We start from the raw sequence: 23,182 nt of genomic DNA, 5'->3' as shown, positions 1-23,182 counted from the left end.
TGTAGTGTCTTATGCTGTCACTATTGGATGATTCTATATATGATCATTACCTTCTCAAACCGGATGGTTTTAAAATTATTTCATGAGCAAGATGAGATGCTTAAATAAATCGGGATTTATTTTCTTCTTCTTTGTTTCAGTTTTTAGTGTTTTAAGTTCAAATATCTTAATGAAACATAAAAACTGTTGGAAACCCACGTTACTCACCCAAGTCATATCTGTAAGGTGAGAGTCGAGACTCAAAATGGGGATTTACAACTATATAAAGAACTTATGGGATTCACCAAAACCCTAGCCTACACCTAACACCTCAAAGTAAGACCTAACTTTCTCCATCATAATCATTGCTCTCTTCTTCCAAGGTTCTTATCTCACCCACAAATCCTAGCCCATATCTTGTTCTGTCTCTATCTCCATTAAAAATTTCCTATCTCCATTAAAGGGTCGGGCGAGGATCAAGTTATATTTCCCTGGTGAGTTGATTTTCTTGCTCTGATCTAGTCTTTTCATATCGTTAAAGTTTTTGTTGTTTTTTTAATCAAAAGCTTCTTCCACTGTTAAAAGTATTTCGTAATTCCTTTACTACCAATGAATCCTGAAGCTGATTAAGCCTACCAAGTGTTCAAAGTAGGATGAAAAAGTAGAACTTTGATCGACAATATATAATTTAAATAACGATTTGGCTTTTTAATTATTTTTCTGTTAGTTCTATATTCATTTTTTCCAAAAGAAAAAAATTAGGGTAAATTACCATCATGATCATTTTACTGTGACAACGTTCCGATTCTGTCTCACTGTTCATTTTATTCCCCTAAAACATGATGATTTCGCTAGTTTAAAGAAGCGAGATAGCTGCTAACCAGCGGGATCCTCACTTTTATAATTAGCGAGATTGTCACTTTAAAAAACTTGTGATCTCGCACTTCATGTATTGGGTATTAAAATCAGCAGTTAGCAGGAATGGGACTTTCATCAAAAGTTGATCTTGTTTTGGAAATTTCTCAAAAAGATTTAGCAGATTCAAGTGTTCAAATTTGGTTGAAAAAATAGAACTTTGATTTTAAAGATATAATTTTACTCTCGATTTTGTTTTTAATAAAATGTCTTTAGATATGGAGATATCTAGCAAAGATGTCTTTTAATGATGCCTAGGCTCTCTACTTTTTTGGATCATGACCTTACACACCAGTTTTAAATTTATTTACTTTTTCACTGTTGAAAAGTGTGATCTTTATTAAATTTTGTGTTTGTAGGGTAATTGAAGGATATCTTCATAAAATCCTCCAAGATGATAGAGCTAAATTGGATGATCTGCACTGCAATCATGAGGTCATTGGTCAGATCCCAGTTTATTAGCAAATCAAGCTGTTTGTATGGTTTTGCTGGTATGGTGGATGTTTTCTGAAACATTGTTTTAATTCTTGTTTTCTCATTATTTTATTTCAATATTCTGTAATTGTATTTTAAAGCTGCTTTTGTAAACTAACTTTTAGAGTATAAGTGTATTATATTTCATTTAAAACTTCTTTTTATTAGGTTTGGTTCTAGTTTTTGCAAAACTTGACATGCCTAAATATCCCACAACTGTTTTACAATTGATGACTTACCCTATGACACTTATCTTTGCTGGATGATTAAAACAATGACCTAGGAGCCCTCATTTTCAACCTCAAGCCGAAAACTTTTGATTTTTCTTCCAAAACTCGAGTATAAATTTTTTTTAACTCATTCAATACATCATCTTCGACTATTTAAGGAAGCCCACATGAAAACACAGGGTTATCTCAATTATTCACCAAAATGTATAAATCACCGTCTTTTCTTCACATATCAAACTTGAAAACATAGATATGAAATTTTGAAAATCAACAAATTATGCAAAAATATATTATTCTTATTTTTTTTTTCAAATGTAATTGTTTGGATGCAGATCCTTTTGTGTCCTTAATATTTTAATTGTCGAAGCTTTCTCGAACTCATAATAGGCTCTGTCCATTCTCAAATGATTTAGAAATTAGGAACTTATAATATGCTTATTTCAACATCAATCTTCCTCTTTATCCTTTCTCCTAAACCCTCTCCATATCAAATCTTCCTACACAACTGTCACTGACAACCAAACTCCATCATCGTTTTAGTGAAATCATTACAACTATCACTGCAATCATTATATTTTCCTTTGATCATGTTGTCATCTTTCCATTTTTATCGTAGTCACATGAAAATCACCACCACTATAGATCCTTGCTACCAAAAGAAAATAAGAGTCGATTCTCAAAAAGAAACTAAAATTTTACTAATAGTCTGAATGATAGAAATTACGTGTTTAACTTAGATCTTCAAACTCATAATGATTCATTTTGTAGTATTAATGCAGTTACTAAAAATTCAAAACCTTATCCAAAATAGTGAAACTTTTTAAAAATTGTAATGGTTTAATCTAAGACTTCTTTGAAACTATAATAAATGTCGCAACCCATTTAAGTTCAACAACCCTTGGTAGGATTTGAAATCTTACTAATTTAGTAAGAAAATTTTTTTCTTAATAAAATAATATATTGTTAAAAATATCCCTCCTCTGACAAATTTGCATCAAAACTGGAACCGCGTCGCGGGAACTTGAAAGACCTGCTATCCTTACTCTTATTTGCGATTATTCGTGGTTTTATTTGAAAAGAACTGAGCTATAAGCTATTGCTTTTCCGTTTCTATTTTGGCAGACTATAGGATATGTGATTTATTTTAACTTACTCTAATTATATTGTCCATAGGTAATTTGGATGAGAAGGTTTACCCTATTTTGGTAGATTGTTGTCATGTTCTCAATAGATATTTGCTTGTCAATGGTCCGTGGTGGGTGGGCAAGATGGACAGCCGAGCTTATGTATCCTAGTTTTTGGTTAATGGTTCTCTTTTTATTACAGGGTTTCAGGTACTGTATTTGTTTCCTCCAAGCCATTTTGTGATACATAGAGGAAATAAAATAAATGACTTGTTTATGCGGAAATTTTATTTTGTTGTATTTCTGTATGTTGGATTTTATTTCTATTGAAAGATATTACTGCATGTTAGATTTGCATTATGTTGTTCATAAAGATAAGCAATGTGACATCTGGTAACCCCAACATTGCAAAACTGGGTCAGTATACCAATCGTGTTGTTTGCTTTGTTACATAGATCTTTCTTGCATTATTCTTAGAGAGGTAAACAATCGTGTTGTTTGAAAAGTGCATATAAGATTCTATCACTAACCTTCTCATCCAAATTAATGTAGAAACCAATCACCAATCGACACAATTCTTAGGGAGAATATTGCTAATTTAAAATCTATCCTTTTATCACCAACCATGGCCCTTAATTATGTGAATTGGTTCTTTGTTTCAGCTTGAAGATGATCCATACCTGTCAACATCAAAGCTCCAATGGTGGAGTTTCTTCAGCATCTAGATTATCTAAGACGGAGAACATGCTTTTCATTAACAAGGTATGAGTTATGTGTTAATCTACAGTAAAAAGTTAGTGTTTAATAAAATGTAATGTGTTTATCAAGATTTTAAAGTCACGAATACCAGGAAAATCAGTACATAGTAGATTGGTCCAAGTGCGTGATATGCCAAGGGTCCAAGATCACATTCTATCTTCTGGCAGATTTAAAACCTTGTAGAAAGATATGCAAATTTTGATTGGCTGAAATGTCTGAATTCAATAGTGTTCACCAAATGATGGTTTCATATAAATCACCCAATATGTTGCATCTCAGTTAGGTCTCACTTCAATTATGGAAAAACAAAAGCTGGGTTTGATCTAATGAGTTCCAACTCATTAAAAATTGGAAATTTTGATAACAATTTGTCGTTGTATTTGTATTCTTAGTCCTTTGTAACAGGACTCGATAAAATTTGCACAATTGCCACAGAAAATTTAGAAATAAAAGGCACTTGCAAACTTACAGCCGGATTCAAGTTGGAAAATATTGTTGAGAAGAATAAAAGCATCTAATATTTTTGTCTCCTTCCTGAAGCCATTGAATTCTCAACTTTTCCCTGTATAGACTTTCTTCACTATCCAATTTAGTATTATAGACCCTTAACGCTTCTATCTCCTGACATTGAAGATTGTTGTCCACTGGAAGTCTTTGTATCTGATTTTAAATTCAAAACATTTTCTCCTTTGCTATCTCTTTCTGACTCTAGATATTACCAAAGGAATTCATGTTCCACTCTCTAATAGAGTTTTTCACTGCCCGAATTTTTCAAGTAAGTTTAAACATAGGAGTGCCCCTTACTTCCTGATTCCATGCATTATAAACCACTTCTCTAAAACCTGATTTTCCTATCCACAAAGAAAAGAATTTGAAAATTTTTGGACCTCCAACAGAATTCTTTGGAAACACTGATGAGACTATCGTTGTTCTTCTCACCAGAATTAATAATAATCTTACTTTTACCTTAGTTGTAGGACAAGTAGGGGATCAAACCCAAGAGAAAGGCGGAGTAGAGTTAAGCTAAGAGGATAAAATTCAAATTAACTAAAAGGAATTAAAACTGTTTTTCTTTGTATTTTTGAACTTATAAGAAAATGTAAAATTGCTAGTAAATGGAATTAAAAGCAAGTAAACATATGAAATTAAAGCTCCATTGGAGGTGGATCTACTTAAAACATGTTGATGAGCAATTCCTAGTCTATAGCCTTTTTATAACTCAATCGTAAGGGCTTGGTGTTAGCTCCTTAGATCAGAAAGTTTTGCGAATAAAATGAAATGAGGGAACATAAACAAAGTAGAATTCTTTGAAAACTTCCTACTACCAATTGTTTAGTTTAAACATACTTTATCTTGATCTAATCTAAGCATAAATTATCTATATTAAGAATAAAAGGTGCAAGAAACTTAACGAGAACTCATAAGTATTTTAAATAAAAGAAAGGCATGAAATTAGAAATAACACAAGAACTTGCTCTAGGCTTTTTCACTCTCTAATGGAGGGGTGCAAGAGATGGAAGATAAGAGATGTAAAAACTTTTCTTCATTTCATGGAAAAGCTTACAACTTCTTCTTCTTCTATTTCTTACAAGACTATTTAACCAAAAGAAGATAACTAGAAGATAATAATATAAAAAATAGGATAATAAGCTAAGAACCTTAGATTAAAGGAGTCTTGGATAAGAGAACCAAGAGGGGATCCTTTCTCTAGAGATTGGACTCTATTTATAGAGAAAAATTTGTGTAGAAGAGTCTAAAAGTAGCCTCCACTTTTCTTTACTCAAAAATACAAAAGAGGAGAATATGAGTTAAGGATTAGGACATTCCAAAGGATTAAGGCATTCCAAAGTGGCCCAAATACTTTTTCCTTGAGATTTTGATTCCAAATTATTGATTTTCTGTACAAGAAAGACACGTAATTAAATTTATCTAGTAAATAAATTTATTTATATATATATTTAAGTCTAATTAACATGCAATATGGTATTTTGAGGCTTATCATGATTATTACTTAATATGGAGAAATAAGGACAAAAATCAAGATAACTATCTGAAAAATGTGCGTATAATTAAGTATTTCGAGACACTCATTACACCCCCAAACTTACCTTTTTCTAGTCCCTAGAAAATAAAACTGCCACTTTCGCAGGCACCTCGACTACATTTAACAAATACAGCAAGCCCTTGAACTGCTAGGTTACCCCTAGTGGACGAGTTTGACTCGTGAGAGTTTGCAAAAAATATACCTACAAAATTTGAAAATAACTTTGAAGTAAAAATAGTCAAAATCAAAACTTATATTGAAAAGCACAAGTCTTTTTTTATTTATTTTGTCAATCAATTGGAAGTACTGCTTGGTATAGAGTCTCAACCCTTATTTTTCTACGACAAAACTTAGACTTAAATTGACCTTTGAGTGATAGTGATTTTAACTCAGAAATTTAAGAGATTCGATTTCCTAAAATGAGTTTCAACCTTCTAACTACTCAAGAATAGCTGGAGAAACTTAAGGTTTAATTCTAAATTTAGCATCCTGTTTGGGGTAGTAAGAAGTATGGATATTCACTTTAATACCTCTAAGGGACTTTATCTGTGATATTCCAGTATACTCACATTTTTATACTTGATGGCTTTCACCCTACTAAAACTTTACATAAACTTTTGGATCTTTGAAATTTTTTTTTTAAAGGTCACTTTTTATCTAAGAAAAGTAGGCAGCCATTTTCAAGGTACCTAGTCTAATTCAATGGTTGCTGTACAAGGTGTATACAACCCAGTTCTGTTTTTCTTCTAATCAACCAACCAATTGAACAAGGAAGTCAAAGTTCATCCAACCTAGTTTTTCCTTAAACTCTAAGTAGAAAGAAGGTAACAAGCTCTCTTAATACAATCTAGACTTTTGGTAACCTTATTAGAAGTGACTATAAATCAAAAGATAATTTTGCTCTAATTTTTACTTAAGAGAAACACCAATAGGGACTCCAGATCACAGCTTCTAATGAAAGACTGATTAAATATTTTTACTAAGTGCTTAAATATACAAGTTAAGATTTTAAACAAAATACAACAAAGTCGCCAACCAAATATTTTTCAATTTTTTTTTTTGTATAAAAGAAGAAAATAATAAGTGAAAATCCGACCCATACACCCCCAAACTTAGACAATATATTGTCTTCAATATTTCAACATATACATGCAAAGGTAAAATTGAAATTGACAAAATGAAATGAAGTGGGTTAGATAGCACCTGAGAAAGACCTTACAGTCCTATTGATATTTAACACAATGTCCCTTGAAACGTGTGGGTTGCCTCCTAGAATGCGCTAAGTTTAACGTCTTTAGCTAGACAAAAACTTTGTTAACTTTGATAGACGGAGTCATCAAGGAGAAGAACTTCCTCCTGCAGAATATACTTGAAAAAAGGTTTGAGACGTTGGCCATTCACTTTGAAAGTGGATCCGTCCTTAGGATTAAGGACTTCAACAGCACCATAGGGGTAGACTGTTTGGTTAATATATGGGCCAGTCCATCGAGACTTAAGTTTTCTTGGAAAAAGGTGGAGTCTGTTATCATACAACAAAACTCCTTAATTAGGAATAAAAGTCCGCCTAAGAATGTGCCTATCGTGAAAGAATTTGGTATGTTCTTTGTACCTTACGGCATAATTATACGAGTCATTTCTAATCTCTTCTAACTCGTTTAGTTGTAACTTTCGCTTCTCACCGGCTTTATTAAAATCAAAGTTGAGGCACTTGATCGTCCAATATGCACGATGCTCGAGTTCTACAGGAAGATGACAGGCATTACCAAAAACAAACCGGTAAGGAGACATCCCTATGGGTGTCTTGAATGCGGTCCTATAGGCCCAGAGTGAATTACTCAATCTCAAAGACTAATATTTCCTTGAAGGATTGACTGTTTTTTCTAAGATAATCTTTATTTCCCTGTTAGAAATCTCCACTTGCCCACTTGTTTGTGCGTGGTAAGGTGTGGCAACCTTATGCGTTATGAGGTATTTCTTCATCAACGCAGCAAAGATCTTGTTGCAAAAATGCGAGCCACCATCACTTATGATAGCTCACAGAGTACCTAGTCTTGAAAAAATCGTCTCCTTGATGAATTTTATCACAACCTTGTGATCGTTAGTTCTACATGCCACAGCTTCGACCCATTTTGACACATAGTCAACGGTAACTAGGATGTATTGATAACCTTGGGAGATAGGAAATGGTCCCATGAAGTCTATACCCCACACGTCAAAAATTTCAATGATTAGGATAGGATTTTGAGGCATTTCATTTCTCTTAGAGATTTTTCCTAATTTCTGACATCTATCACAAGATTTGCTAAACTCATGGGCATCACGAAAAATACTAGGCCAGAAAAAACATTATTGTAAGATTTTTATAGCGGTTTTCTTACCACTGAAGGGTCCTCCGCAGGCATGATTATGGTAAAACTTTAGGATACTGACTTGCTCACAGGTTGGAATACAACGTCTAATGATTTGATCGGGACAATACTTAAATAAGTATGGATCATCCCAGAAATACCATTTTATTTTTAACAGAAAACGTAGTTTCTTTTGACTAGTCATTTCGATTGGGAATTGACCTGTAACTAGGTAGTTGACAATGTCCGCATACCATAGAGCGTTGGCTTGAGAGATTTGCATAAGTTACTCATCGGGAAAGGATTCAGATATGGGTAAGGACTCCTCGGATGACTTATTAACTATCATAGACAAGTGATCAGCTACGACATTTTCTACCCCCTTTTTATCTTAGATCTCAATATCAAACTCTTGTAGAAGTAAAATCCAATAGATTAACCTTACTTTAGCATCTTTCTTTAATAGAAGGTACTTCAATGCTGCGTGGTCTGTGTAGATCACGACTTTAGATCCTATGAGGTAAGGGTGAAATTTTTCAACGGCATAGATCACTGCTAGCATTTCCTTCTCTGTTGTAGAATAGTTAAGCTGAGCATTGTTAAGGATTTTACTAGCATATTGGATAACATGAGGTTGTTTTTCGATTCACTGACTCAAAACAGCGCCTATTGCATAATCTGAAGCGTCGCACATAACTTCGAATGGAATGCTCCAATTTGGAGGTTGAATAATGGGTGCCGAGGTTAACTCGAGCTTGAGCTTGTTGAACACAGAGAGACATGACTCTAAAAAATCAAAAGGAACATCCTTTCCCAATAGCTCACATAAAGGCTTCGAGATTTTCTCGAAATCTTTAATGAATCTATGATAGAAACTTGCATGGCCTAGAAATGACCTAATTTCTTTGACTGTTCTAGGAGGTGGTAATTTTTCGATTAGACCTACCTTCACCTTATCTACCTCAATCCCCTTTGTAGAAATAATGTGCCCTAACACAATCCCCGATGTTACCATAAAATGGTATTTTTTCCAATTGAGGACTAGATTGACCTCTTTGCAACGTACAAGGACCAAAGTAAAGTGATGGAGACATTCCTCAAAACTTAGTCCGAAAATTGAAAAATCGTCCATAAATACTTCGAGATATCTTTCTAGCATGTCGAAAAATATACTCATCATGCACCGTTGAAAAGTAGCGGGTGCATTGCACAATCCAAAAGGCATGCGACGATACACAAAAGTTCCAAAGGGACAGGTGAAAATTATTTTCTCTTGATCGATTAGAGCAACAGGTATCTGGTTGTACCCGGAATAATCATCTAAGAAGCAATAGTAAGAATGTCCTGCTAGACGCTCTAACATTTGATCAATGAAAGGTAAAGAGAAATGATCCTTAGGAGTCATCGAGTTGAGTTTCCTATAATCGATACACACTCTCCATCCATTTTGGACTCGAGTAGGGATTAATTTGTTGTCCTGAATCACTACCACAGTGATACCAGATTTCTTAGGAACTACTTGTATAGGACTCACCCAACGACTGTCAGAGATAGGATAGATAATACCCGCATCTAATAATTTCATCACTTCCATCCGAACCACATCTTTCATGACAAGATTTAACCGTTTTTGAGGTTCTAAGGAAGGCTTAGCAAAATCCTCTAAACGAATATGGTGCATCACCACAGATGGACTAATTACTTTGATGTCAGCTATACTCCAACCAATAGCTTCTTAATGTTCCCTTAATACTCCTAAAAACTTTCCTTCTTGAACTTCATTGAGGTGAGAGGAAATGATCACGAGTAAGGTTTGATTATTGCCAAGAAATGCATATCTCAAGGTCTTTGGAAGCAACTTGAGTTCTAATTTTGGAGGCTCGACATGGGAAGAAATAAGATTGGATGTGCGCATAGGAAGACTTTCAGCTTTTGCGTGCCACCGCACAGAATCTAAGAGTGGAACGGATTCAAACAAAGCATTAACTTCGCTTATAGACTCTTCTACGTCCAATCAAGGCCAAAGTGAGCCAAACATTTTGTTAGGGATCAGAGTACCCTAACTCTTAATATGTTTGATTGACTAGCGTATCTATCATGTTCACTTCCTCCATAGCATCATCTACATCAATTCCTTAGAAATTGTGGAAGACGTTCAGTTTCACTTTCATATTCCCAAATGCTAAAGTCATAATCCTGTTTTTATAATGAATGACTGCGTCAGACGTGGTTAAGAATGGACGTCCTAAGATGATAGGAATATGACTGTTTGAATTAATGACTGGCTCTGTGTCTAAGACAACAAAGTCAACAAGGAAATAAAAATCTTTGACTTTAACTATCACGTCCTCATCTATACCCTTTGAAATTTTTATGGACCTATCGGCTAGACTCAACATGATATCGATGGGTTTCAAAACCCCCAAACCTAATTGTTTATAAACCAAATATGGTAAAAGGTTCACACTAGCCTCTAAGTCTAAGAGACATTTTTCGACCACTTGATTTCCAATATGAATGGAAATTGTCAGACATCTAGGATCCTTAAATTTTGGTGCAATCGTTTGTTGGATGAGCGACGAAGCTTGGACTGCCATGATGGCTTCCCGAGGAAACAGTGTTTTCCTTTTAACTATGGTCAAATCCTTCAGGAATTTCGCATAAGAAGGTATCTACTTAATGGCATCTAGGAATGGGATATTGATATGCACATTTTGAAAGACTTCTAAAACACCCTCAAACTGCTTACCTTTTTTAAAATTTCTAAGGTGATGGAGAATGGAACTTTTGAAATCGACAAAATGATTAGAGGATTTTCCAAATCTTTCTTCTTCTTTTTTGGAGACTCTATGACTTCTTTTTGAACTTTGTCCTTCTCTACGACTTTTTCTTCCTTGTTAATAGGTTGGACTTTGTTGTCCACCTTCTTTCTTGAACGCAAGGTGTGGCTAGCCTGGACTGAGTCTTGTGGAGCTCTAGAATGACTTTCTACTTCGTATTGACCTTTTGATCCGTTTGGAATCAAAGGTTGACCTCTAGGGTTAGGGATAGTCTGACTAGGAAATTGACCTTTCTCTCTCCCACTCAAGGAAAGAGCTAACTGTCCCAACTGAACTTCCATCTTAGCTATGGATTGCGCAGTGACCTGGTTAATCTGAGTTTGATTTTGATGGGTTTGCTGTTGAGTTTGGATGAACTGCTGTTGCAGTCTCATCAACTCGGCAATCATAGATTCTAAGGATAACTGTTGTTGGACAGCCTGCTGGTAATTGGTCATGGGATTTGGTATGATGGCTCTGCAATATGTAGATTGTTGGGGTTGATAAGGGACTTGAGGAACAATAGCTTGATTTGTGGAAAAACCAAATTACCTAGGAAAACTCCTATTGTAACCTGACGGACCACTAGATTGAATAGGTTCGTTTTGTCTATATGAGAAATTAGGATGGAACCCATTATCTGGGCGATACGTTTCACTAAAACTGTTTGGAGTTGGCTTCCTAAAAGCACTATAGTCATTAATCGTATTTGCTTGTTCAGCTTTGATTTGAGGCAAGGTGGGACAACACTCGCCAAATGGTCGTTACCGTCGCATATGACGCACAAAGAACTCGGTTCGACAATCACTTGCAAAATTGTATGAGTGTCTAGGTGAGGTTTGGATGCTGAGATGGTAAATGCATCTAACTTCTTCGTGAGATTGTTCATCCCACTCACTAGACTAGACATGACATTTTTGAGATCAGGGTCTGCCTTTATCTCATACATGCCTGTCTTCCTAACTGGATCGTCTCTATCAAACTCTTCCTGGTTAGTGCTCCAATTTTGAGCATTCTCAACTAACTCTACGAGGAAATCGTACGCTTGGTTGGGAGTCTGGTTCATGAACTACCCTTATGCATTGACTCGATTAAGATACGTTGATTCATTATTAATCCTCTATAAAAACTTTGTACCAACTGTACTTTGTCAATGCCATGGTGTGGGCACTTGACCAATAAATCATTGATTCTTTCCTAAGTTTGGAAAAATTCATCATCAGGACAGGTTTTAAAATTTCTAATAGAGTCCTTCATTTTCTCAATTTTGACCATGGGATAGAATTTAGCCATAAATTTCTTGGATAGAAACATCCTAGGTAGATATAGAATTGGGAGTTAGGGAGTTCAACCATGCAGTTGCGTGGTCTTCCAAGGATAACGGGAACAGAATAAGCTTGATACTCTCTTCATCTAGATTCTGATTTCTAAAAGTTTGACATATAGTCAAGAATTAATTAAGATGGGTGTAAGGTTGTTCATGCTCTAAACCGTGGAAGTTAGGGAGCATATTGATGGTGGCAGCCCTAATTTCGAACTGAGGTGTATTGTTCAATGGTAACACAATGCATGTAAGAGGAGATGCGGAAGCTGGAGCGAAGAGCTCATTAAGAGTTCGCTCTCGATCATCCATCATAACTATTAATGGTGTCTTGCGTGTCCTACTGATGGTGTCTACCATCACGTTGTTTTGTGAACGTCTACCAAGCATGCAAATCACACAGTCGATCAAACAATCACGATAAGAAAATAGGACTTAGATAGGTTACCTAAAGCTAGACAACTTCTAACTGGGTAGAAATAGCACAACTAGCCTTCCAACTCGGTTCTATGAAATCAATTTTGAATCATTCGGATCTCCAGATCGGAGGTGGCGCATAATGCATAAGCAAGGACACTCTTAAGTCACCTTCCTTTCTTGAATAAACTGAGTATATCCCTTCAAAGGGCAAGATCTTACTAGATACAAAAACTGACCAAGAAGTGCAATTGGCACAACTTGAAGCAGAATTTTTCCTATTGAGCTCGTGGGTCGTATAGTCAAGTCTAATTGATTTTATTTAATTTGATTGGATGACTAGTGAGTTGATTATCCTAATTAGAGTAAGGAATTGGTAATGACTTCCAATCCTTATCTTATCATGCCATCCCTAGGAGAGGGGTGCTCTTTACTACTTAATCAACTATTTCAAGTGTGTGCAAATTGGAAAAATAACACATAAAGACAAGGAGTAACCCACTAGCAAAGAGAGGCGTGGGTGTTTCGGAATTACCTCCCGTGCTAGACGGGGTGAAGATGGTTTGAATTGACTTGGGCCACCAACTCCAAATTTGGTGTACGAACCTAAGGAGCCGTGACGGTATCGTTCACCCGTCATCCTTCCCTAGTCTATTACAATCCAAGCCTTCTTGGATAATTAAAAAAAAAATTACAAGGAATTGTATACAAGAGTTTCTAAATTAAAAAAATAAACCTAACTAAAGATTAAAAGAAATTGAAAGAAAAGAAGAAAAAAAAATGTTTACCTACAAGGAGCAAAACATAAATGTTAGTAGAAATGATAATAAACGGACTCAAAAATAGAATATGACTTACCAAAATCTTGCTGACTTTGTCATATTTTATATAAAAATTCGTTCTACCCCAAATTGATATACTATAACAGTAAATCGGAGATCGGAGCAGAAAGTTACAGTCAATTTATGTTCTGCTGTTTAGAGTGAAAAAGAAAACAGGAATGACTTTTTTTTCATTTTTCAATTTTTTTTCTCTTTTCTTCTCTCTTAAAACCTCAAGAGCACTTGAACTTATAGAAATAAACCAAAATAAAAAAAATAAAAAAAATAAAAATGAAATAAATGAATTTTAAATCAAAACTTACCATTACTATCTTTACCTTTCCCCGGTAGCGGCACCAAAATTCTGATGAGACTATCGTTGTTCTTTTCACTGGAGTTAATAATAATCTTACTTTTAACTTACCTGTGGGGCAAGTAGGGGATCGAACCTAAAAGAAAGGCAGCGTAGAGTTAAGCTAAGAGGATAAAATTCAAATTAACTAAAAGGAATTAAAACTGTTTTTCTTTGTATTTTTTAACTTATAAGAAGATGTAAAATTGTTAGAAAATGAACTAAAGTAAATGAAATTAAAAGAAAGTAAACTTATGAAACTAAAACACCATTGAAGGTGAATCTACCTAAAACATGTTGATGAAAAATTCCTAGTCTCTAGCCTTTTTATAACTCAATCGTAAAGACTTGGTGTTAGTTTCTTAGATCAAAAAGTTTTGCAAATAAAATGAAATGAGGGAACATAAACAAAGTAGAATTCTTTGAAAACTTCCTACTACTAATTATCTAGTTTAAACATATTTTATCTTGATCTAATCTAAGCATAAAGTATCTATATTAAGAATAAAAGGTGAAAGAAACTTAAAGAGAACTCATAAGCATTTTAAATAAAAGAAAGGCATAAAATTAGAAATAATATAAGAACTTGCTCTAGGCTTTTCCACTCTCCAATGGAGGGGAACTTAGCCTAATGTCATTGCAAGAGAGGGAAGATAAGAGATGTAAAAACTTTTCTTCATTTCATGGAGAAACTTATAATTTCTTTTTCTTCTATTTCTTACAAGACTATTTAACCAAAAGAAAATAACTAGAAGATAAAAATATAAAAAATAAAAGAATAGGCTAAGAGCCTTAGATTAAAGGAGTCTTGGATAAAAGAACTAAGAGGGGACCCTTTCTTTAGAGATTGAAGTTCTATTTATAGAGAAAAATGTGTGTAGAAGAGTCTAAATGTAGCCTCCACTTTTCTTTGCACAAAAGGACAAAAGAGGAGAATATGAGTTAACGATTAAGGCATTCCAAAGTGGGCCCAAATGCTTTTAACTTGAGATTTTGATTCCAAATTGTTAATTTTCTGTACAAGAAACACACGTAATTAGATTTATCTAGTAAATGAATTTATTTATATATATTTAAGCCTAATTAACATGCAATATGGTATTTTGAGGCTTATCATGATTATTACCTTAATACAGAGAAATATGGACAAAAATCAAGATAAATATCCAGAAAATGTGTGTATAATTGAGTGTTTCGAGACAGTCATGAAATACCAATTTTAAAGGAGTATGATCTGAAACTCCATACGGAAGATAATTCAACGTCATATGCAGAAATTTAATGTACAATGACATATTAATTAACAGCTTATCTAATCTACATAGAATTCGACAAGTTCCTATGCATTTATTACTCCATGAAAACCACTCATTAGTAGTCCTCATATCCTGAACATCAATCGAGTTAATAGCATCATTAAATTCCTGTATTGATCACCAAGAAGCAGGTCTCCCTCTGAGCTTTTCTTTTTGGAATTTAACAGCATTAAAGTCACCCATTATAATCCATGGATCTATCATACATAAATTGCTAATGTTTGCCCACAATCTTCTTCTTTCATTCTCAAAATTGTCAGCATAAACGAATGACATAAAACTCACAAATCCATCCCATAATCGAGTAATTCTGCAATGAATCATCTGACTCGATTCATAAATCTTTTGTACAAAAAAAAAAACACATTGGATTCCATCCACCCATATACGACCATAATAATGTGATTCATAGTTATCGATGAATTTCCAATTTCTACATATCCCCTTCTGAAATTTTGATGCATCTATCGCTTAACATTCGTCTCACAGAACCCCACCAAGTTTGCCTTCTCATATCTAATGAACTCACGAATTGCCTTCCTCTTTTGGGCATAATTAATCTCTCGAACGTTCCACATTATTACTGTCATTATAAACAATTTGTGGGATTTTCCTCAATGGGGATAGCCTTTGATTTTGTGGCTCTATTGACAACCTCCCCCGCACTCTTCTTCTTTAAATTATTTACCACCTGTTTTTTAACAGATTTTGTGCCAATGTTGCTATTAACTTCATGCACCTCAAGTTGAGAATCTATCAAATCGTTGCTACTCTCCTTTGTTCTCTATGGAAGATTTGCGTTTGTGTTTTGGAGAGCTAGGAAAGCATTTGTTACTTGCGTAGTGAAATCGCCACGACCCTTTTCCACTAAATAGTGGATAGGGGCCCGATTTATAAATAGGGGACTTTTGAGAAATGGGAGTCGCCACCTAGTTTAGGTTTAGGTACCATAAATAATTCCAAATGGATATGGATCAGTCCACAAATCAAAGATATGGGTAAGGGGTCAGATTACGGGTTTCGGAAGGTGTTAGGCACCGAACCCGTCCGATCAAGATGATCGGTCTCTACTACAATCCAAAATTATCCTATGGTCAACATACAAAGACTACGATCAAGGTTACCGTCCAATCATCATCATCAATTTATGTTGGGTTTGCCAAACAAATCCTATGGCTAAAATCGTCTTGATTATTACATGATCATTCTTTGAATTCCAAAAAATATGGAAGGGTTTGAAAAAGCCCAAATTAGCTCTATGATTTGAAATCAATTACGAAATTCTACATGCAAGTATTTTCTGAACCGTCCAAAGTAGAAACTGCCAAATTAGAACTTAGGATCTCCAAATTGGGAATCTGAAGTTTCCAAAATTAGAATTAAAAAAAATGTGTTGAATTCCCAAATTAGAACTTTCAAAAAAATAGAAAGTTTCAAAAAATGTAAATTTTTGAATTGGAAACTCCCAACTTTCCATGAATGTGAACCTCCTAGATATAAGGATGCAGAATCTTCTAAATTTGGAAATTGCTAAAATATGAAATTCCTAAAATGGAAATTTATAGATATGTCTTTCCCAAAATAGAAAATTATGCAACCTCCTATTAGAAGATTTCCAAATATGAATTTTCAAAACAAAATCATGAATAAGAGTTTCCGAATTAGAAAATTGTGAATTTATGACAAATTACCAAATTGGAAATTAACAAAATAGCAATGAAAGTTCCACATCATCATGCTTACTAAATTGGAAATCGATAAACACCAATGTATACAAAATTTCCAATTTCAAATGACTCTTAAATCGATCCAAACGGGCAAGCATACGTGACCTTCAATTTTTTCAAAGCAACTATCATGTAACGACATGCCTCTCAATTTTTCCGAAACAATTATCAATCAAGACATGTATGTTTGTCATGCTAAAATGTATTATCACATGGAATAGTTTTCAAATCATCACAAATCCTTGTAAAAATCGTATAGGACCATCATGCATAAATACAAGGATCATATTATCACAAACTCATGAAAAAGATGCATAAAAAAGAATAAAAATAAAATAAAGATAAAAACAAATACTCTCCTAACCCTATCAACGTGCAAAGACAACAAAAAAAAAGAGAAAATACCTAAAAAAATTCTTCTAATCCTATCAATATGCGAAGATAAAAAAAATAGAAACAATACACAAAAGCGAGTGAATTTCTCCTAATCCTATCGATATAAAGTAAAAATTAATAAAAAAATATATAATAAAAAAAATCCTCCTAACCCTATTGAGATAAAAAACAAATAAAAACATATAATAAAATGCATAAAAAATATATTCTATTAATCCTATCAATATGCAAAAAGAAATAAAAATAAAAATAAAAAATAAAAAATGTATATTCTATTAATCCTATTGCTATGCAAAAATAAGAAAAATATATAATACAAAAAATTCGTAACAAAATTCTTCTAATCCTATCAACGTGTAAAAGTAAATAAAAAATAAATACATAAAAACAAACTAAAAAATGACTTACCTATAGAATAAAATAATGCTGAGTTGATTCCTTCAGGTCCGATCCGAAGGCTTGCGAGTATTCACTGTTGTGAGGAGAGACGAGGGCAGCGAGGGAGTTGTTAGGGGAGATGCTGAGAAAGAGCACAGGCAGAGAGAGATGTGTTCTCGTAAGCGCTGTAGCAGTGAGCCAAAGAGCGACATTGTAGCAATAGCACGTTGAGGCTGGGCAAAACGTGGGTGCAAGAGAGAGAGCAGGCTTAATGGTTCGTGTTGTGGTCATGGAGATGTGAAGAGGCTGGGAGGTGTAGAGGACATGAAAGAGAAGGCTGGGACGTTGGTGATGAGGTTGCAGGTTTGATGGTGAGTAAAAAGGAGGCGACAAAGGGTGTTGATGGGGCTTTGTTGGAGCAAATAGAATGTGAGAGAGAGGTGATATGGGGGCTGCTATGGAGGGCTATTACAGTGGCTGTGTTGAGAAGGTTAGGGGCGTTGGTTCAGTAGAGAGAGAGGAAGAGAATCTATAGGAGAAGACGTAGAGAGGGAGTTGGCTGGGTGTGCTATAGAGGAGCTGTAGGGACGTGGAGAGGATGAAATGCAGCAAAGGGAGGATGTGGAGAGGAGCTGGGCAACAGGTCTGAACGTCCAAAAGAGAGAGAGAGAGCAGAGAGGGAGAAGAGATGAACTTCCAAGAGCGAGAGAGCAGAGAGTGTAGCGAGAGAGAGTCCTCAATCCTTCCTCCTTTGAGAGAGAAACGTCTCTCTCTATTTATGGAAGACAACTTCCTATTTTTTAAAAAACTTTGTTTCTTTTTTCTCTTTTTGTTTACACGTATTTCTCCATTTTTTTTTTTCTTTTGAAGAATGATGGTGGGGATTCCCCGCTACTTGTACCACGTTAGTGGTCTCTTGTTGTTGAGTTTTGGTTGGTCGATCGATTGGTTTTGTTTCGAATTTTTGTTAGTTGATTTTTTAATTTTGAGTTTTATTATTTTGAATATTTGGGTTTAGTTAAAAATTCTAATTTGATTTTAATCTTTTAATTTGATTTTTAATTTGCCATTTAATTTAGGTTTTATTTGGTTGATCGATTGAATTTGACATTTTTTTATTGGTTGATTAATTAACTAAAAAAATTTTATTGGTTGATCGATTTTTAAATTTTTTTTATTGTATTTAAGTTGTTGATTACGTTTTAATTTTAATTTGATCGATTGTTTGATTTTAATTTTAATTGTTTAATTATTTAATTTTAATTGTTGCTTGATTTTAATTTTAATTGTTTAATTGTTTAATTTTTTAATTTCAATCATTTGACTTTAAATTGTTTAATTTTTAATTTGAGTTTAATTTTTAATTTTAACTGTTTGAATTTGAATTGTTTAATTTGAGTTTTATTTTTAGTTAGATTGGATTTTTGACCGGATTTCGATTTTTTATTACATTTTCCTAAGGATCGGGATCTCTAAGTTGAATTTGGAGGTTGAGGGGCATTTCGGTTATTTTATGATTTTTCATAAATTTCTCTGTTTTTGTCGATTCGGGTCCCGTTAGACTCGAAATCATACTCTGAGTGCAATGGAGGTATTTTCGAAGTCTTTCGGAGGTCCATAATTTAGGAGGGGTATTTTCGTCATTTTGTCAATTTTTTCAGATTTTTACGAATTTTAGCTTGAAGTTTCTTTCAGTCCCGATGTGATTATTTCTAAGTTTCAAAGTCATGTTTTCCTAGCGTAGTGAGGTCTCTAGGTTATCGAACTGTGTAGCGAACCTAAACGTACATGCTTGTTAAATCGGGTGTAAGGTGTAGCGATCCTAAGCGTACGTAAATTTTTATGTCAAGTCGTAACGAGTAGGGGAGATGAAAAGATTGAAAATGGAGGGAATCAGGGATAGTACTCGCAAGCCTTCGAGTTCTTTGTAATCATCATTAGGAATTCACGTTAACTGGGTGGCGAATTGTCGAATTAAGCAGATGCAAAAATGAAGTGTCTATACATAGGTTGGTGATCGAGTTGTAGGTGTGGATAAAATAAAGAACAAAGAAAACCTTGGCAAGCAAGGGTCCAACCACAGAGATAACATTAATCCAAAGTATTTTTACTTCAAATCCAATTTAAGTTTATGGAAACGATTAAAAAGAGTTTTCGAAAGAGATTTATCTAAAATAAACTACTAAAAGAAATACTAAAAAAAAATACGATAGAGAAGTGTAGATCAATTAGATCCACCTTCACAAATTTTATTAGTGAATTCTAGTTCTCTATTTATCTCGATCCACTAAACAAAACTAATATTTGTGGATTGGAAGATAGATCAGTTATAACATAAATGAGATTAAAAGTATGCAATAAATTAGGCCGAGATTATTAAGTACACATTAACTATTCTCTATGAGGTATGGTTCTTCTTGAACTTATTAAAGAAAGAGACCATCAAAACTTTGAAAATATTTAATATTCAAGATAGTAATAAATACCTACGCTATCACAATAAACTATTAAGTCATTATAAGAATAGTAAAACACTAACAAATTTTGCTTAAGCTTCCTCAACCGATTTAATGGAGATTTAGCCAATAGTCGTCGCAATAACAATAAAGAAAAAATAAAGTAAAGAAAGCATGGAAAGAAAAATAGATGAGAGAAAGAAATTATCTTTATTGCTTCTTGACTTGAAATCGATAGAGATTTCTTACAACTTTCATAAAACTAAGAAAGAAAAAAAATAAAAACTAAAACTAAAAGAATAGAAAAAGAGAAGTTGATCTCCAAGGAGATGAGAGATCCCTCCGGGGGAGATTGGAGATTCCATGCCCTTTAGTCTGGTCTCCTATTTATAGAGGGACCATATTAGGTTTCTTGGATAATTAGGGTTTCAGAAATATTTCATGATTACAAAAATTTCAAAGCCCTACTTCAGTACAAATGTCTTTCAATTGCCAAGTTTTAGTACAAATTTCGAGACTTGACTTTCTTCATTGACCGCGCCGTCACCGTTGACCATGGTGCCGCGGTATAATTTTACCCAAATGTCTTGAATTTTTGTCCACAGTCTTATTTTGGATCCTGGATCATTGTGGTAACTTCGGATTTTCTTGATTCGTCTTGAAACTTTGCGATTAATTCTTGGAACACGTAAATGCTAGTAATTAGTTCTGAAATACATAATTTAATTGAAATAAAAAATTATTATAGACTAACAATGAACTATATGCAACTAGAAGGTGTAATATATGATTTAATGATAAAGTTTATGTACTTAAGGTTCTAGAAATGACTTTCTAGACCCTGATCAGTTGGATGTTCAGCATTACCTCAAGATTAGCTTCCAAATTTGAATTTCCTCCTACCTGATCTGCTCCATTTGGACTACCCATAGCTGACCCAGTATTCTTTGATGCAGATCCATGTCTGCTAACAACCAGACTCCAACCTTCTTTAGTTTGAGTGGAATCCGGCATTGAATCAGGAATTTCCACACATGAATCAGATTCTCCACCCACATTTGAACCACTTTTTGAATTTAAATTGGTCACTCCTTGATTCCCTGAAACTGATTTAGCCATCTCATCTATTTCTCTATCTGCCACATCATCGTCTTCTTTTCCACTACACTCCTCTATGACTGCATCTGCACCATTCTCCATATCACCACTAATAATCAAGTTCGATCCTTCTACTAGATCTTCATCTCCCAAGATTCTCCTTGCATCTCCCCTTGCATCTTCATTTGCATTGTCCTTATCTCCAGATGGCTTTTCAGCCCAAGTAGATAAAATTTTTACAGGCTTCTTCCTCTTCAGTTTTGGGCATTGATCGATACTATGATTAAACGTGGTGCAACTCTTACAAGGATTCAATTTTCATTCATAGATAATCCATTTATTACACTTCAATCCATTTTCCCTTTCTAAAATAATTACATCCGGGAATGAGCAAAGACAATCGACCTATGCACAAAGCCGAGCGAATCCAAGTCTAGATTTGTTTGCAGTAGCCTCATCAAAGTGCAATGGAATACTAATTCTACTTCAAATTTTACCCAAACAGATCGGGGGCCAAAACTAAATTGGTAATTGAGGAAGACAAATCCAAATTGGAATTGTAGAAATCATTTCTAGATTAGGCTTAGTATCCACTGACCATTTTCGCAAGATTAATGGTCAACCTTCAAATCTCCATACTACAGAATTAAGAACCATGTTGCAGTCCTCCGAATTGCTAAATATAAATAAGAAAAAACCGTCCTCCATTGAAAGCATCTCCATACTTCCTTTAATTTTCCACATCCTTTGACTTGCAATTTTTAAACTATGGAAATAAGGACGTTTTCCTAGCAGATAACACACAATAGAGTTCTCCCATCTTGATACTTCTGAAACAATTGCATCTTCTGGCAGCAAAATCGTGTCTCAATTAATGGCTTCAGGATAATATTTTACTTTTTTTCCTGAAGACGAAGAAGATCCCCCTCTTAAGCAAACCTTTCCAAGAAATGTCAGATGAAAACTCCGCCGTTGAATCCTAGAGGAAAAACTACACGTAAAAAGTATGGAGATTACTTTTATCTTCTCCCCACAAGGGAGGAAAATCAAATCTACCTAAAAACTTTCTTTAGATAGTTTCTCACTCTAGAATTCTCTTAGATCGTAGTGCTTTTCCAATCCCTATTGAATATTATCTTTCTATTTTGTTTATTTAAAACATGAATAATTTTGTTAATTATCTATTTTTACATTCCTTGTGCAGATATTCTAGTGACTGATTTATCATTGAAAGCGATGACAACAATGATCTTGTTGACCACAAACCCACAATCCCTACCTAACGCAATTCTAATGAGGTAAACAAATATTCTTATTGTTTCTCATTAAAGTTAATTGAAGGATAACTTCATAAAAACGTTCAAGATGATAGAGCTAAATTCAATGACCTGCATAGTAACCATGAGGTCATTGGTCCGATCACAACTTTTTATCAAATCAAACCTAAGTAGGTACTATTCCTTTCATTCGAATTAAGCTGTTTGTATGGTTTTGCTGGTTTGGTGGATGTTTTTTGGAACATTGTTTTATGTACTTCATTGTGGAATGTGACAGCATGAGAGGAGAGAAGCTCGATCGCTTCAACCCACTTTGATGATGAAGTGGAGAAGCTAGTTGACTTCAATTGCTCAAGTTTCCCAGATATAGTACAAAGGAGGGAAGCTTTTATGGATTTTATTGTAGCAACCAAACTGGAATCGATCCATTGGCACTCGTACAACCTATAATTCAATGGTTTCCTCCAGCACACTACGTTGGTAGTGCCATCTCTCACCACTTAATTTAATTAAAGAAAGTAAGACTTGCTCTCTATCAACATGACTATTACGCTTTCAGGAAAAAACACATAATACTTAGAGATAATTTTTAATCTTTTAGAGATTAACATACTTTTTCCCAGTGATACATTTTTCTTTGAATCCCTAACATCCCAATGACCATGTTGACATGGGTTGAGGCTAGCATTTCCCAAGCAAGTATGTATATTTTTAATAAATATAAATCAGTCCAACCAAATTGAACCATAGTTTGGAAAATTTTACAAATGTTTTATGTAATTATTTGTTCAGTTTTTGAAGTATTGAATGAAAGTCGAAGTTGGTTAATTGTTAAAAAATAAGAGTCAATTCATTTGGTTCAAGATTTTGCAAAACTTGACATATATAAATATCTCACCACTGTTTAGTAATTGATGACTTACCTCATGAC

General features: G+C 34.2%; 1 long non-coding RNA gene across 1 annotated transcript; it reads left to right on the top strand.

Annotated features, from left to right (window-relative positions):
- The first annotated feature begins 237 nt into the window (after positions 1-237).
- On the top strand, positions 238-22,977 carry LOC147404720 (uncharacterized). The gene is made up of 4 exons (XR_015177247.1): positions 238-473; positions 1,254-1,385; positions 3,385-3,484; positions 22,179-22,977. It is a non-coding gene; the product is annotated as an uncharacterized LOC147404720 (long non-coding RNA).
- Positions 22,978-23,182: the final 205 nt, after the last annotated feature.

Source organism: Akebia trifoliata, chromosome 4 (assembly GCF_017979445.1).
Source record: "Akebia trifoliata isolate Shusen 1 chromosome 4, ASM1797944v1, whole genome shotgun sequence".
Lineage (NCBI taxonomy): Eukaryota > Viridiplantae > Streptophyta > Magnoliopsida > Ranunculales > Lardizabalaceae > Akebia > Akebia trifoliata.
This window is presented reverse-complemented; position numbering and strand designations above follow the sequence as displayed.